General features: G+C 42.7%; 1 protein-coding gene across 3 annotated transcripts in view; it reads right to left on the bottom strand.

The window, feature by feature from the left end:
- Myo16 (myosin XVI) overlaps positions 1-17,591 on the bottom strand; it is a 509,596-nt gene that overhangs the window by 451,010 nt on the left and 40,995 nt on the right. The window contains exon 1 of one of the 3 annotated variants that reach the window (XM_031339017.1): positions 9,739-9,792. The exons of the other annotated variants lie outside the window; for them this stretch is intronic. The gene's annotated coding sequence lies outside the window, so the exon portion shown is untranslated. Of the gene's footprint in view, positions 1-9,738; positions 9,793-17,591 lie in introns of those variants that run through there. 3 annotated transcript variants of the gene reach the window in all.

The raw sequence follows: 17,591 nt of genomic DNA, 5'->3' as shown, positions 1-17,591 counted from the left end.
GGGGAACATGGGTTTGTTTTGGTTTTTGGTTTTTGGTTTTTGGTTTTAATTTATTTTTTTCTTTTTTTCAGAGGGGAAACTGGGAAAGGAGATATTGTATGACATGTAAATAAAGAAAATATCCAATAAATTTTTTTTTAAAAAATAGAAGCTTGCTTAATCCATCAATTGCATGAAGCTTTGCTCCATCCACCCAATGTGTGAATGTGCTGTATGCATGTATGCACGTATGTATGTATGCACGTATGTATGTATGTATGTATGTATGTATGTATGTATGTATGTATGTATATGTGTGAAGTTGTTGGAGCTTGCTCATTGGAGCCTTGCTTCATCCACCAAGTGTTTGTGCATGTGTGTATGATTCTTCCCCCTTTATTGCTTGACACAGAGAACCTATTGCTGCCCCCACACCCCGTGGAGTATTTCACCAGCTCCTGTGTATCAAGTTAAGTACCTCCAGAGAAAAGTTTGCTGGTTGAACAATTGCTGATTCTAAACACTGCCTCAGTTTACTCTGGATGTCAAAGCTGGTCAAAGTGCTTACAGCTACCCTAAGCACTGACTCTGTGCCAGATAAATAAGCAAGCTAGGTATTTATCTCAATGCTCAGTTTGTCATTAGTAACTGTTTCTTAATTTACATAATATCAAAGTAAAGCAGCTTTCTTCTGTAGAATTTAATTGTGTTGGAAAACAGTTTTTCATCTAAAATTCAGTAACAAAACCCCCACATCTCTGTAGTGATACAATGGTATGGAAAACAACCATGTGGAAAATATATTTCTTGTATTGAGCTCTTTAATCTCCTCCTATGGAATCAAAACACAGATTATTAAAATATATGTGGTAGGCATAGAAGTGATACATCTTAGCTTTTTTAGGACATGAAAAAACATGGTATTTCTATTAATTAATTGATGGATCAAGTCTATAGAATACTCAAGAGAAGGTTTCTTGTGCACCTTTCTTAAAGTAAAACCAGATGCAACCAAAGTAGTCCCAGGACACACATACACATATGCACGCACACACATATGCAAAAGAAAAACAAAAAACACCACCAACAACAACAAAAAAGTAGTGCCTGGTCTCTGCCATCCTTTGGCATTGTATGGTAAAGAGGTACAATACTGAGAATCTAACAAAATAACAGAAAGAGAATTTGAAAACAAGGCATGTTCAAGAACTTGACATATAGGACAGAGTTAGAGCTAGCCAAGTTTGTCAAGTTACTTGTTTATTGCTGCAACAAAACACCATGACCAAAGCAACTTATAAAGGAAAGCATTAACTCAGGGCTCACAGTTCCATGGGGTGAGTCATGGTGGGGAACATAGCAGCAGGCAGCCATGGCACTGGAATAGCAGCTGAGAGTTTGTATCCTGATCCACAAGCACAGAGGAGAGCTAACAGGATGGCATTGACAAAGCCAACTTCCAGTGACATACCTCCTCCAACAAGGCCACATCCCCTAATCCTTCCCAAACAGTTCCACCTACCGGGGATCGTGCATTTCAAGCCTATGCAGGCCATCCTCATTCAAATCACTACAGACACAGAAGGGAGCCCCAGTGGAGAGAAGCAGGGTAGAGAATATATAATAACTAGACAAGAACTTGTCTCTAGGCAAGAGCCTTGAGACACGGAGCTTCCACTTTGCCCTTAGCCCCATCCTCACAACACCATGGGAGTTCTACTTTGATCCATACCTGTAGACCAAACATAAGGATTGCAACTAAGCAGAGGAGACCATCCACCACAAGCACCCAACTGTTAATGAGCTGTTGCTTACCTGAAACATGACTCTGTCTCTCATAGAATGGAGGGTTACCTCTATGTATATGGTTTCCTCATAGTACACAGACATCTATATGCTAGCAGGGTATCTCATCATAGAACTGAAATGCAGTTAAAGCCTCGAGAAAAAGACATTTCAGGAAGAATCACGTGACTGTATTTCAGAAAGACTGACTCAAGTGAAAGGCATAGGAAGGCTCATCAATAATTCAATATAAAGCTGATACACCTGTAAAATATCAGAAATATAAGCTGCAGCCATTTTGACAATAAAACCATAACACTTCATTTATATTACAATTTGATTCTTGTAGTACTATAATTAAAATCTCATATGACAGAATAATTTAAGATTAAATATGATTGGCTAGAAAGGTGAGTTTTCAGACATAGCTTCCCATATTTTATATCTCATAAGTGACAGCAAACTGCTTACATCTGTATTATTTTTGACTCCATGGTGGTTTGTCCCTATAGACATCTGAGTTCACAACATAGCAGTGCAGAGTTACTGATGGTCTATTTCATCCTGACATTTGCAGCATTTCAGCTTCCTAGACCCTAGTACATTCCAGAGAGGCTGAGAGCTCCTGCGGCTGTCCACTTAACAGAGATGCAGCATGCTGCATTTAAACGAGCACACTGGCTGGTATGGTAATTCATCTTCAGCGATCTTCAGAGAGTGAGCTTCATTCAGACCCAGGGGTCATGACATGACATGCCCTGCCTATCACTAGAGACATACCATGCCCTGTATCCTGGTCACACACTTGGGTATTTTCTGTATTTTCTTTGGTATTCTGGAGTTTGGCATCTACATTTATCAAGAGTCAAGACGTTGTCAACTAGGAGATGAAAAAAAATTTGAGGAGTTCTTTGGCAAAAATTCATAATAGGTTCTCCCCCAAGGAAGACAGGTGTGATTTTGTGGGCTTGCTGGGGAGCCACGTGGAAACCTTGGTCCATCCCCGACAGTTAAGGGATATGGTAAGCTCAGGCTTGACCCTCTCTTGAAGTCTGTAATGACTTTAAAGATTGAAGAGCTGTGCTCCAAGGTCAGAGATGCTTCTGATAGACTATATTTTTTTGAAAACATAGTTGTAGTCTGAGAACCAGCTCAGGGGTCAAGACCGAGACAGCTTTGGGAACTGGAAAAATTAACCTCCATCAGCTGCTTAAGAGTTGACAATGTCATGCAGATAGGATGTGAGCTACCTGTTGCTTAGGACTGCAGAAGAGAACCCTGAGACATGGGCCACTGAACATGTGAAGGATATAAAGGAGACCGGTCTTTGAACTGAACAGAGGGCAGTCATGAACTCATGGCCACTCTCTCTGTAAGGGATGATTTTAAACACAGTGTATGCACAACTCACAACACAATCAATCAGACATGGCCTATCCTTATCCCACCCAGCTTGTCCTTGGCTCCTGCCCCTGTTCTGATTTTGTCATGATTAAAAACTCTATGTAACAAACTAAAAGACAGAAATGCTTTGTAAAGGGGGAGAACTTTGCCTCATTTTTGCAAATTATATCAGATTGTTTATTTTTTTTTAAAAAAAAATAAAGCCTCTTCTCTTATGGCTCCCATCTCTGGCTTTTATTGCAAGAATTATCAGAGTCTAACTACTGGAAGATTTTAGCTTTAGACCAGTCTAGGACTTTGGGGAATCTCTTGACACTGGTTGTGTGAAGTTACTGTATTAAAATCTTGCTTTAAATTAATTGAGATCCTTCTGTAGTGTAAGTAAAAATCACCAGGCTTGTCAACTAGTACCAAGAAAACAAGTGCTCTGGGCTTCACTAGTCATCAGTGGAGAAAGTAAAGTTTATTTCAAATTAATTATGACAATTATTTAGATAATTAGATAATTATCCGTATCTATTAAACTGGCTTTGAACTCAATCCTTCAGACTTCACAGCCACACTAGTCCCCAGATCACCATGAGAGAGAGATGCTGATGGAATGTCAACTTAACTTTACCCTACTTCAGCTAACAATGGAGCTTTGAACATTTTCTGAAACTCCAGAAAGCTGGACAATATCAGAGAACTGTAGGTCAGGGAGGACGTCAGAGGAATCACTCACTGGCAGGGGTGGGGTCCACACAAAGCCTGACACTGGCTTTTCTCAGTCATCAGCATCTCCGGGGTCATTAGTCTGAATCCTCTTGTAAGTAAAGAAATACCACGTAGGGCTGGAGAACAGGATATGAAAAGCCGAGGGGTTGCCACACACCCCTCCCAAGTCACAACACAGTCATCTATGGCCTCTCTATGCCTCTTACCCACCACCATGGAGACAGTTTGACTACTTGACCTGCTTAATTTTTCTCTTTAAAATCTATCCCATAACTTCCCCTGGTCCATCTGATTCCCCATTGCTACCTTGAAAATGTTAATATTCAGTTAGTAATTCAGTCAGTAAAATATAAGTATGTAACTGGCAAGAACTGTTCACACAGATTATGCTGGTTTAATTACTCTAATATCTCAAAGGTCATCAAGTGAGAAGCAAGGCATGAGTGGTGGTCAGATGGGAGGATAAAACTAATACAATTATCTCTCTCAGAACTTAGCAGTACTGCCAAACACAACTTCCGATTACATTTTTTTAAAGTATGTCATTAAAGTAGGTAGAGGTCTTGAAACTCAAAATTGAGGGGCAAAACTGGAATCGCGGTAGTCTTGGTCACTCTGTCGTGGAGAAAATAGAAGAAGTGGGTGGAGACAAGGGCAGGCTATCGAGGAGACTGTGAACAGTTGTCCATGTAGAACAACACAGTGGACACGTTACTAGGGACCTACCACAGCGTGCTTGAGAAGGACTAGCTACAGGAGACAGTGGGCACCTTACTTGTGATCTACCAGTGGGATGCAGAAAGACCTCCTGATGAGTACCCCCTGGAAAAGTCCTCACTAGAGCTCGCTACGGATGAGAAGTTGAAACCAGTGACCCTTTCATTGCTAATTTCCCTGGTTCTGTGAGTGCTATAATGCTGTGAAATTTCAAGTCTTATTTTTTTTCCAAATAAAACAAATGTTGCTTATATTTTGGACACCAGAAGGACACAGATTATTATAGTCAATAGCTTATGGGAGTGAGCTGTAGTAGTGGACTGGAGCTCACAGGCCACAGGAAGCACCAGTATTGGGAGGTCAACCTAGTACCACAAAGATGAAGGTGACATTGAGCCACTGATTGTTCACTCAGCTTTTCTCTAGTCAACGCCATCCAGACTCACATGCAGACAAGCATAGACCTTGTCAGCTAGATCTATTCCCCAGAAATGAAACCCTGTGATCCATTTCTTGGCTTTGCTCTGAGCCGCTAAGGTGTGTAGGTCCATACAATGAGTGAGCATAGGTTGATGATTAGCAACGAGCATTTAGCTTGAGTATGCATGCCATAAGGAGATGACAATTCTTTAAACTGTTTTAGTGGACAACTAACAAAAAAATAAATAAAAATTAATTCCTTCCGACATTTATGCCAATCCTTTGGGTACTTTAGAAATTTCTAAAATTGTCACCAATATCATGGCTCAGACACTAGCTTTGGCATCAATTATTCTGGTGTTGCTAACCTTAGCTGTTCACAGACCTTGGTGACTTTTGCTTAGTCCTGGAGCTAATCATCAGTCTGGGACACTTCCTCATCCCCTGGTTTTCCAACTTGCCTGTATTCTCTCATCCTTGACTGGTGAACCAATTCCCAAATCTCTAGGGTTACACAGATTCAGTTGTCCAAGTTTTTTGTTAGTGCCTTCAGGATAAAACCCGGAAATTACAGCCCAAACACGGCTTGTTCTAACTTTCCATCTAAATGACTGAAACAAAAATGATGTACATTGAGTTTATCTCAAACGTTTTAATTAAAACCCCCAAAACATACTATTACCTCAGACCTCCTTACAATATCTTCCTTGAACAGTTGGTCCTAAATAGCAGCCTTGAGTAAGTGCCTGTGGACACAGTAGCTGTTTTGATTTAGAAGATCCTCTGCATGCAAACCTACGCTGCATGTTTATGTGTTAACCACTCTGTAAACAGTTACCCCAGCTCTCAGCAGGAACTTACAGTTGAGAAAGAGCCTGAATCCCAGAGCAACCATTTCCTGTTAAATCCAGGAAAATGGAAGCCTCACATCCAACTTCCTCATGTATAAGAGGGAATGAGGGACAGAGGATGTAAAAGCTCCTGATACCAAGACTGACAAAAACCTGAATCCAGTCATCAGGACCACCTGGTGGAAGGAGAGAACTGATTCCTGCATATTATCCTCAGAGCTCCACAAATGCACTATGGCATGAGGACACACACCTACTCATGCTCACTCACACCCACTCACACCTACTCACACCTTCTCACACCTACTCACATCCACTCACACACACATATTCACATCCACTTAAACCCACTCACATCCACTCACATCTACTCACACTCATTCACACCTACTTACATCCACTCAAACCCACTCACACTTACAACTACTCACACACACACACTCACATCCACTTAAACCCACTCACATCCACTCACATCTACTCACACTCACTCACACCTACTTACATCCACTCAAACCCACTCACACCTACTCACAACTACTCACATCCACTCGAATCCACTCATACCCACTCATACCCACTTATATCCACCCATACCCACTCACACCCACTTACACACACTCACACACACTCACATTCACTCATACTCACTCATACCCACTCACACCCTCTCACACCCACAGAATAAACAAATACAATTTAAAAATAGATAAAAATGAAAAAAAATTGACAGATAGCTTCAATCTAGAGGAGGTTTTAAAGATTAACTAATAGTGAAATTGAAGAATATGCCATGGTCCCAAAACTTGTTCAGTATTAAGAAAGGGATAAGGATTTTTCTGACTGTTTTTATTGTGTTAGGGCTGTGATTATTTTTATCATAGATTTGTTGTCTAAATAAAACTTCTGGATTAGATGTGTTATAGACATGAATACAAAGTCATAACTTTATACTAAAAGTCATATTTTATCTTTTAGTGAAAATAAGACCCATGATTTTTTCAGCTGTCTGTGAAAATGATCTTTAAGAAAATTATAAACAAAGAACTTGAAAATCTCATCTGCCGTGGGGTCACTTAGGCAAGGAAAGGATGCTCACCCCCATTTTCTTCTCACTGCACCAGGTAGGAGTGCTGTCAAGAGAGTAGGAGAGCCAGCCCAGCCCCTCACTAGCTGCAACACTAGGCAGAGTGTGTCCTGCACCCAGCCTGGACAGCATAGTAGAACTGGCCTTGAAAACAAAGGCGCAAGTGAGCCAGTCCCAAGGGCACTAGAGTGGGATAGCTGTCTGCAGCACTCTAGGGGAGTAGGCCCCCATACCTCAGCTGGACAGCACAGTAGAGCTGGCCCCAAGGGCATGAGAGCAGGAGAGGTTGCCATGTTCCTTGCTGGCTATGGCATTGAATGAGCTAGGGGGTGGGGTAGGATGAGGGTGATGCTGGAGAGCTTACCCTGGTGGTGTGGGTGTGAGAGAGCTGGTAGGTTGACCAGCTCAGCTACCACCCAGACCCAGATCCAGGGCTTTAACATCTACCCCATCTCTGAACTGCTGGAGCACATGCAGGAGTGGTCCTGCAGAACTGAAGCTTCTTGATCTCCATGACACAGGGTGACAACAGGATATCTGGGAGGAGCCCCCGTATGGATCCAGTGTTGATGGTGTAGCAGAAGCCAGAGGCCTCGAACCAGACCAATGACTCACTGTAGTGAACATTTGCAAGTGAAGGTGTGTGGACAAGAGGGTGCACTGTAGGACACACTGTCACACACTGAAGCTTCCACAATGTGTGTGTGTGTGTGTGTGTGTGTGTGTGTGTGTGTGTAAACATCACAGTGATTTTAAAGTGAGTCACTACACTCTCATTTCTACCATGCTTTCTTCGGACAGAACTCTGTAATACACTGAGCAGTTCTTGCCCCTCAGTGTGATAGGATCTGGAAGCAGAGGTTTTGAGAAGTGATTAGGTTATGAGGGCAGAGAGTAGGCATGTGCCATAGCACCCAGTCCAAGAAGCCCCAGGGAGCCCCGTCAGCCCCCTGCTGACTATGAGCTGATGCAGAGAAGGTAGCTGCTATGTCTGTGGAACTTGGCTCTGACCTCAGACCTCCAACCTCCACAGAAGTAAAGAGCAGATCCCATTTCTTAGAACCTATTCAGGCAGGGGCACTTTGTTGACCAGTCCAAGCTAGCCCAAGCTAGTCCAGACAAGTTCCCTTGTATGAAAGCTCATTCGGGATAGAAAAATAGGTTTAATCCAACGGCCAAACTCACGTAACACAAAAGCATAGATGAAGTGACCTTGTGCTTAGAGGTGTCCTCTTTCTCCTCTATGTTGACGCCATTTTGAATACATTTAAAGCTTTTTTTTCTAGGAAACAGCAGCATTACTGAAGTGACTTGGGTGGAAAACAGTGATTTCATGTGTTTGCTTGAATGGCTCACTTTAGTCAGGTTCAAATGGGCTTAGCGTCTTTACGACTGGGTCATAGCTCTCCATACAAACAAATTAGTACATGATTGAGTTTAAGGTCAAGTTTCATTTATGGCATTATTTGAATGAGCGAATTTATTCAGATAAATATCAGCACATCACTGAAGTTTTAGTCATGAAACAAAAGGAGTATGTCTTATGGTGTTCTGCTTGGGTTCAGTTAAGACACAAATCCTGCTTCGTCAGAACCACGAAGGGCTTTGCATGTAACTATCAGAAAGCCACAAGTGTAGCTAGGCTTTCCTTCAGAGCATTCCATTTAGTCAGCAAAGAAGAAATGCATTGTGAGCAGGCCTTCTGCCAGAGTCTGGCAAACATTACCCATGGCAGTCTATGCCAGAAGAGAAGGCTATGCAAGCAAGTCATGCTTCTCTGTTCTACTAATGGGAAAGTTGACAGCCCTTGATACTGGGGGAGGGGTGTCCCCAGAGACGAGACACACTCTCATCTCAACCTGACTGTGCCCAGTAAGTGCATTCTGTTAAAAACAAGAGCTACACCAGTTATCAGAGGGTTTGGTTGGCAATTAGTCCAATTAGATAGACACTTAAATAGCACCTTACAGATCCTTAGATGGATGGACCGCTAGAAAGAACCTTAGAAGCCTCCTCAGAAGTACCCCTAGATAAGCCCTTAAAAGAATGCCTAGGTAGGGCATGCTCTTCAGTGCATTCAATAATATTTTAGTGTAGACAAAGCCTGTGTGGGGAAGGAAGGGATGCAAACCCATTATTTTGTCAGATCCCTCCTGCCCCAAATAAGCAATTTAAAGAAACATATCAAATATGTTCAAGGCATGTTTAATGCCTAGACATATTATAAGATAAATGGCTCCCAAAACGAGTTCTAAACACAAAGCATTACTGTGTGAATACACCACTTACATAAAGCCAAACCATAATCTTCCTAAGTTCTGAAATATTAAAATACTTGCTTCCCATGACTTGTAGTACATATTACATTGGATACTGTTCTGGGCAAAATGCAATTTACAAATGTTACATTAAAACAATGTCTGCACAGAACAACTTGCATTTATATTTCATTAGAAAGCAAGAACAAGAACAAGAACAACAAAAACCATTGCTCTGAGCATAATAATCTGAGATAACCAACACTTGAGCAGTTTAACTGCAAGCATAGATACCTAAAATTTTAATCTCAAGTGCAAACTCGGAATTAGATACATAAATTCAGATGAAAGAAAACAAAATGAGTGTTACCTGAAATGAGTACAGCACAGAAATCACATAATGCAGCATAAAATTAGCACAGCACACTTAATTTTTAAATACCACATTACTCAAATATCCAAAGCAAATATTTAATATCGTATTCATAACATCTAGGTCATTAAAAATGCCATTTCCTACCAGAAATTGTATCCTCACAAAATTGGCTTGAATGTGTTCCTGTGTACAACTGAATCAATTTCACACTTACTCACAGCCCTGTCTCTGGGAGGTGGTCCATTCATCGGTTTGATGTTACCATAGCAACCCTGCAGCATGGTCACATGCCAGCTAAGCTCCACCAGTTGAATTCTAGTATTCGACAAACCACATCGTATGAACTTACAGTACCATGCCTGCCAAGCACTGGGCCCTTTGACCCTCACTCCTCACCTTAAACATCTAACCGTAACCAGTGGTGCTAGAAAGAATATTTCAGGGGCACACATAAAATTTCTTTAAGGCCCCACAAAGAGAATTTTGAGCTAACTTTAACTGCAGTTATGACGAATGATTGACTATCCAGTTAGAATGTCCTTTCATGTGAAAGGCTGTTGTTTTAAGTTTCAGGGCTTTGATTCCTGGACATGGAAATTTAATGAAGGCATACTTGTTTTTCTTAGAGAATCTCACTGGTTCTGTGGTCATCTGTCTATCTTAGTGCCCTTACCAGCAGTGTGGCTCTGTGGTCATCTGTCTGTCTTAGTGCCCTAACCAGCTGTGGCTTTGTGGTCATCTGTCTGTCTGTCAGTGCCCTCAACAGCAGTGTGGCTCTATGGTCATCTGTCTGTCTTAGTGCCCTCACCAGCAGTGTGGCTTTGTGGTCTGTCTGTCTTAGTGACCTCACCAGCAGTGGGTCTGTGGTCATCTGTCTGTCTGTCAGTGCCCTCAACAGCAGTGTGGCTCTGTGGTCATCTGTCTGTCTTAGTGGCCTTTCCAGCAGTGGGTCTGTGGTCATCTGTCTGTCTTTGTGGCCTTACCAGCAGTGGCTCTGTGGTCATGTCTGTCTTAGTGCCCTCACCAGCAGTGGCTCTGTGGTCATCTGTCTTAGTACCCTCACCAGCAGTGGCTCTGTGGTCATGTCTGTCTTAGTGCCCTCACCAGCAGTGGCTCAGTGGTCATCTCTCTGCCTTAGTGCCCTCACCAGCAGTGGCTTTGTGGTCATGTCTGTCTTAGTGCCCTCACCAGCAGTGTAGCTCTATGGTCATCTGTCTGTCTTAGTGCCCTCACCAGCAGTGTGGCTCTGTGGTCATCTGTCTGTCTTAGTGCCCCCACCAGCAGTGTGGCTCTGTGGTCATCTGTCTGTCTTAGTGCCCTCACCAGCAGTGTGGCAAAGCAGCAAGCAGGAAGAAGTTTTAAAAACTGAAGTTTAGCCTCTCCTGCATCAAGTTGCCAGAAATGCAATCTCTGCTGTCTACAGGAACCCTCTTCCTCCAAAGAACTTTGGGGTAGTGTTGTCCCTTGCCGTGGCTGCCTGTGGCTGCCAGCCTACGTGTCCCATTGCTCAAATGTATGTTCCTCCCATCTCTGATTGTGTCTTTGCATTTTCTTCCCTCTCTGCTCTTGTCAGGACACTCAGCCTGCTGGCTGTAACCAACCCAAGAGCCTCATCCTCACTTGATGACATGTGAAAGACTTATTTCCAACAGGTCTACGTAGTCCTGGGGATTAAGAACTCAGTACTTCTCAGGGAAGTCCGTTCAGGTCTTTACCATCCTATTCATAAAACAAACAAAATAAAGGCAAGGCAGGCATTCATTCTGCCAGCTCTGCTTTACTTACTATGAGGAAAGGCACAAGCAAGAACTAAAGAGTTCTCCTTTATACCTGAACGTCGACACATCGTCAGATGTGGACACACACCCAGAGGTTGGGCATACCGTGCCTTCCTGTAAGTTTGGGCTGTTTTCTTACAGACAGACTCGTTAAGAAGATTATTAGGGAGCTACAAGACACACAGAAACCAAAATACCTTTCAGCAAAAAGCACCAGCCAGAGACAAGAAGGTTGAAAACATTAAACAGATTCCAGGGCCACTCTCTTGTGCCTTCTGAGTGCTCATCCCCTATCCTAATGGTGCACCTATGAGTAACATGGCAAATGTCCTGAGCCCCTCTTATGCTTGACCCAGTATAGTGACTGAGACTATGGTTTCTGAGGATTCTTATGAGTGTGTACAGCTTTGGCCAGAGAGCCCATCCTCTGGTGGAGAAAGCATGCGTCACTGGTTTAAGATCTCTCTATTCCTGGGTGCCCCTCCTAACCATGCTGCCATGAGTCCTGTTTCTAGAACTTCGGTGGGGGATGGCCTTTCTGCCTCCTTACTGCCTTTCCTGTCAACGTTGACTCAGCCTCTTGCTTTTTGTTATGTGTTTGCTTAAGTTAAGGAGCAGGAAATTTCACCAGTTTTGATTTCCTGTATGAGACTTTCTGTTCTGAAACTTCTTTGACAGCTTGGTTAGCAAAATATATGGGAGCTACAATCGCATCAGGATTATCTTACAGGAGACAGTGTCTGTGAGAAAAATCACTGCACTTTAGCATGCTTGGAGTTCAACTCTTGTCTGAGCTATAAACAAGGTGATTAAAAAAAAAAGTCATGAGTCAAATTGTAGAAGACTTTCCTTACTATGACATTCGACCTTGGTTATTAACTTAGCAGGATCTAGGATCACTTCGCAGATAAGCCTCTGGGGTATGGCAGTGGTTTAGATTGGGATAATTATGGTGGAAAGGCTCTGCTAACTTCAGGCATTCCCGGAATGGATAAAAAGGAGGAAGTAAGGTGACCGGCATCCATCACTCTCTACCTTCTGACAGGAGACAGTGTGATCAGCAGTCTCAGGCTTCTGCTGACATACTTCCCCTGCCCTGTTGGACTTCTGTACAAACTAGAAGCCAGAGTAGACCCTGCCCTGCCCTGTTGGACTTCTGTACAAACTAGAAGCCAGAGTAGACCCTGCCTTCTTCAAGCTATTTTTGTTACAGTCAGAAGAGTGGGGGTGGAGCCAATCCTGGGCTAAATCTGCCATGTGCTACATGGGCTTGCAGAATAACAGAGAACATATGGAGCTGTGGTCAATGAGGGCCCTAGAATCCAAAGATTACTGGGCCACTTTGGTGAGAATTTGGAATATCAGAATTCAGAGATAAATACAGTGGAGGTCTGATGCATGAGGTTTTAGAGTAGAGCAAGGACTCTATCTAACACAGCCTGGGCTAAGAGTCACTTTTGGTGAAAAATCAGGATCCATTCTGTCCATATCTTTAGAACTTATCTGAGGTGGAATTAAGGAGAAATGGGCTAATTTCTTCAGTGGAGGAAATTTCAATCTGGTATTGAATCTGGGGCACAACTGGTGTTCAGTAACCAACAGAAATCAAACGTGAAGTTTAGTGAGGAGCTGTGGGGAAAATGTTAAAATTGCAGAAAGAGATATGAGAAGATAAAGAGTTGGCTTCATTGAGGCAATAGGAAAGGCAAGATCCCATCTATCTAAGGACACAACCTGTGAAACCCAAACTTACTCCAAAGGATAGAGATGGGGATGAGAACTCGGGAAATGTTCCCTGTTTCTGAGGAACAACTGTCTGGGAAATATTTCCCCAAGGCCAGGAGAGAAGCCACTGAAACTATAGTCCAAGTTGGTGGCAGATTGAGACAGCTTGGCACTCATAGTATTGATCTTATAGGCATGAAGGATGCAAAGCTGAAGGAGTCACGGAGCTTTGTACCACAGATGCCAATAGCCAGGGGATATGTAGCACGGTTGGATTCCATGAACAGAAGCCCTAAGATTTCACTGTATGCCAGGGCCAAAAGACGTCCACTGAGGAAACTGCAAGCATGGTCAAGTCTGCCCAGGAGAGCAGCTGTGTGTGCTGCCAGAGCAGAACAAGAGAGGGCTGCCCAATACTTTTTGGATATAGATGGATCTCCCGTGAATCTCAGGTGTCAAACATAGAGGTGTAGTATTTGTTTTTGGTCCTGCTGGCCTTCAGTCTGCTTTATTCTGATCTTTCCTTATTATTTCCCAATTCCTTTCTTTGGAGTGAGAATGTTTATCCTCTTCCATTGTATGTTGGGTTTTAGTTTTTTAACTTTATATGAGTTCACAGGTGAAGATTGCCTTAGGTCTCAGGTAAGACATGGACTTTAGACTTTTAACATTTGGAACTGTTGAAGATTATAGGGACTTTTGAAATTAATCTGTAGTTTATATTATAGATAGCCATGGTCCTGTGTTAACAAGGTTGGAAGCAGGGACTTGTGGGTTAAACGGGACATAGTGGCAAGTTGACAAAAATCTGCTTGTGTTTAAGGTGGACCTTGAGAGATGATTGGGTCATGAGGTTTCTGACATCACAAGTAGATTAATCCACTGACAGATCACAGATAAATGGGAGACTGGGAGAGGGTGGAGAGTTTGAGAGGTAAAGCACAGTTTAGCAGAAGTAGAATGTGGGGGAGGGGCATGCCTTGACGGGTGTGTATTTCATCCCCAGCCCCTTCTTTCTCTCTTTGCTTCTGGGATGCTTTGAGCTGTTTAGTTATTCTCTACTACATCGCCTCCCCCCATCATGTTCTTCCTCAAGCCATAGGTCTACCTAGAAGCAATGGTGTTACCATACCACAGACTAAAACCTCTGAGGTCATGACCTAAAATAAGCCTTTCCTGATTTGTGCCAAGTGGTTATCACATAGATGAAGAACTAACTGGATGAGATGCTCAGGAGGAAGGATGAGACAATGTCTGAGAGAACAGGAAGGCTGCCATGTACAGGTGGAGGAGGTGTGGTAGGGCAGGTAGTATACTCTGCATCAGTCTAAGGGAACAAGAGAGGTCACTAGACAGTTGGGTGAATGGACATGTCTGAGTCTTAGAAGACTGGGTTAAAGGTGTAGATTAGGACATTACTAAGTATGGCTGGAAGAGAGAAACCAGGGAGGAGATGGAATAGCTCAGGGTAGCTATGTGCTAAGAACACAGATGTCCTTGGAAAGGGTGCAGTTCTCTAGAACCCCAACATGAAGAAAAATACAGAGAAGTTGAGGATGAGAACAAGGTAAAGCATAGGTGTAAACTGAGGGAGGAGTTGTGATAGGAACAAGGTAAAGCACAGATGTGAACCAGGGAAGGACTTAAGGATGGGAACAAGGTAAAGTACTGGTGTGAACTGAGGGAGCAGTTGAGGTTGAGAACAAGGTAAATCATAGGTGTGAACTGAGGAAGGACTTAAGGATGGGAACAAAGTGAAGCACAGGTGTGAACTGAGGGACAGAGTTATCTTGTGTTGTGAATGTGAGTCCAGGAAAGACATCTCCATAAAAATTCAGATGGCGCAACACCAAGTACTTCAAAATGCAGATGTCACGACTGAGATATCTGTCAAACACATTGTAGACTACAGCTATTTTCAATCAAACACTGTGTCATAGATACAAGACATCTTTAAGATGGGTGCTCTGACAGCAAAGTTGTTACTTTGCAAAAAGAAAAGTAAAGAAAACCTAACAGGACATCTTTCTCCAAATGCACTAATTCACTTTCAAGTTTAAAAGAAACTCAGTATTTTTTTTTTTTAATAAAAGAACAAATTCAGTCATGGGAGATCACTCTGGCAAGCACAATAAGAAACATAAATGGTGGTTATGACCAGCTCAGTTTGAGTCTATTACAAACTCACAAATATCAACAAACCCCAACACACTGTAACTGACTCACAAGTTAAAAGTCACAACAGAATACAAATGGCTGCTTCAATAGCCACTGCCTGCCCATCAATTTCTTTATCTTGTTTGTACTCCAGCAGGAGTGATTTAAAAAAAAAAAAAAAAGAATTATCTACCCTTTCTCTGAAGAACTGTCCAGATTGGGGCTAAGTGAAGTTTGTATCACTTAGCGGTAATTTGATGGCTTTCACCAGTGTGCACACTCTGTTTTACCCACAAGTGGCTTTTGAGTAAAAAGCTAACAGCTACAAGGTGGCTTTGGCTACCAGGCAATGAAAAGATAGGGTTCTTTCTGAGGGTGCATAGCTGCCAAATGGCCAACCCCTTGGAAGAACAGCTATGCCAAGAAGGAGATGGGTGAGGGACCCTGTCATCAGTGGGTAAACTGTCTCTGAGACCCACTGTCTCTTCACAGGCTCACTTCTTCCAGCCAGTAGGTCATACGGTCCAGGAGGTATGTCCAGCTGGCACCTGGCTTGTGGTGGATTGGGGAGGAGTGGACCAACTGGAGTTGAACTGTACAGGAGAGCATGTGAGATTCAAGCTTAAGGTGGTTAACCCCCGAGGGGCCAGAGTCTGCAGTACAGCTCAGTCCAGGAAAGTGTGATTCCAAGTTATTCTACTTTGTATCATTGCCAAAATTAGAGTCTAGTCGAAATCAAATTTTTCAGAAAAAAAAAATACCCTTTAATCTCTTTCAAACATTTTGTGGTGTAAGGATAAGTTAGCTTTAGGGTGTTTCCCAACATTCATGTGTGCCCACTAAGTCTGTTCTCTAAAATTGCCCTTTTTTGTTACACCTGTCTCTTTTCTCCTCTTCCGGTATCTCTTCCAAGTATTTCCCTCTTCTTATCACTAAGGACTGGCTGTCCTCGCACACAATAGAAGTGGAATGTGCCCAGCCTATGCCCAGCCTATGCCCAGCCTATGCCCTATGCTGTCACTTGTTTACAACTCCAGTGTTTAGCAACTACTGCTACATTTGGATAGAATGTGGGGAAACAGAGGCCAGAGACATCAGCTCCCCCAGCCCCTTCTGAGAAGTCAAGTGACTCAGTTTCTGTAGCTGCCAGGCAACAGGCAGAGACAGTCGTGAAACAAGGTTGAGAGACCACCAAAGACAACCAGCCTATCTCCAAAGACTTTCAAGTTTCCATTTCTGCTACAGAATTTATTTTCTCATCGCTAACAGGTATAATATATAATATATACAGATGAATACATTTCCAATCCCGGTAGGTGGAAACTAAAAATGGTGATGTGTTCCTGAGAGATGTAAACAATAGACTTGGAACCATTACTGCATTCTGTGCTGGGAATTTGAACACCACAGATCCTCAACAGCACTAAATAGCCATTTTAACACAAGCACAACTCAGTCGTGCTGAATGGGTTTAGGAGGGGAAAGAGTAATCTCTGGGATCCCACTGTGGGCAAAATAAACAGATTTCTCAGAATATAGCGCTTTAAGGGAGATATAAAGACCATAAACAGATGAATGAACCACATTTTACTGTTACAGGAAACATTACACAACAAGGGTGAGAAATACTTCTGTGTGCATGTGTACACTTCGTGTAAGTATTGGGAATAGAAATACACACACACACACACACACACACACACACACACAAACACACTTCCAACCCCTAAATGTGCAAGATAAAAATTGTAGCATTCTCCCAAGAGAAAAAAAGCGTAGTCAAGTGACAACACACAGCATGCAGGAGTTTTGGTGCCACAAACCCTGTGTGACATCCAATGGGCCTCTAAGATGTCCCAAAGCTATGTCTTACATAGCAGGATAAAATACAATTAACATCACATGAGATGGAAAATAATATGTTTTGTAATATGCATATATATCTCCAGTCATGAAATCACAAAAGATGAATCCATACAAGCTGAGGTCGGATTTCTGAACAGCATACATTTTTCTTACATATTAGATGGCTGCCAGGCTAAGAGAGGAACCAAAGTGTCTCGTTAGAACATTTCATTTTCATATTCAGAGCAATAGACCAATAGACATGTAAGTGTGGCAGCACCTGTCAGGAGTCACAGACCCTTCAGGAGTCACAGACCCTTCATTCGGTGATGTTTGTCTCTGAAATGGAGCTGTGCACCCACCAGCAAGGCGGGGAGACCCTGTGAGGGGAATGTAAAGTCTGACCAGACTGAACCAGTTGACAGCAAATAAATTGGAACCAATAAGTAATCACACTGCTTTATCATTTCATCTTTGCAAGAAGAAAGACGG

The sequence above is a fragment of the Mastomys coucha genome, unplaced genomic scaffold (assembly GCF_008632895.1).
Source record: "Mastomys coucha isolate ucsf_1 unplaced genomic scaffold, UCSF_Mcou_1 pScaffold22, whole genome shotgun sequence".
Taxonomy (NCBI): Eukaryota; Metazoa; Chordata; class Mammalia; order Rodentia; family Muridae; genus Mastomys; species Mastomys coucha.
Note: the sequence above shows the minus strand (reverse complement) of the source record. Positions and strands in the feature narration are given on the sequence as shown.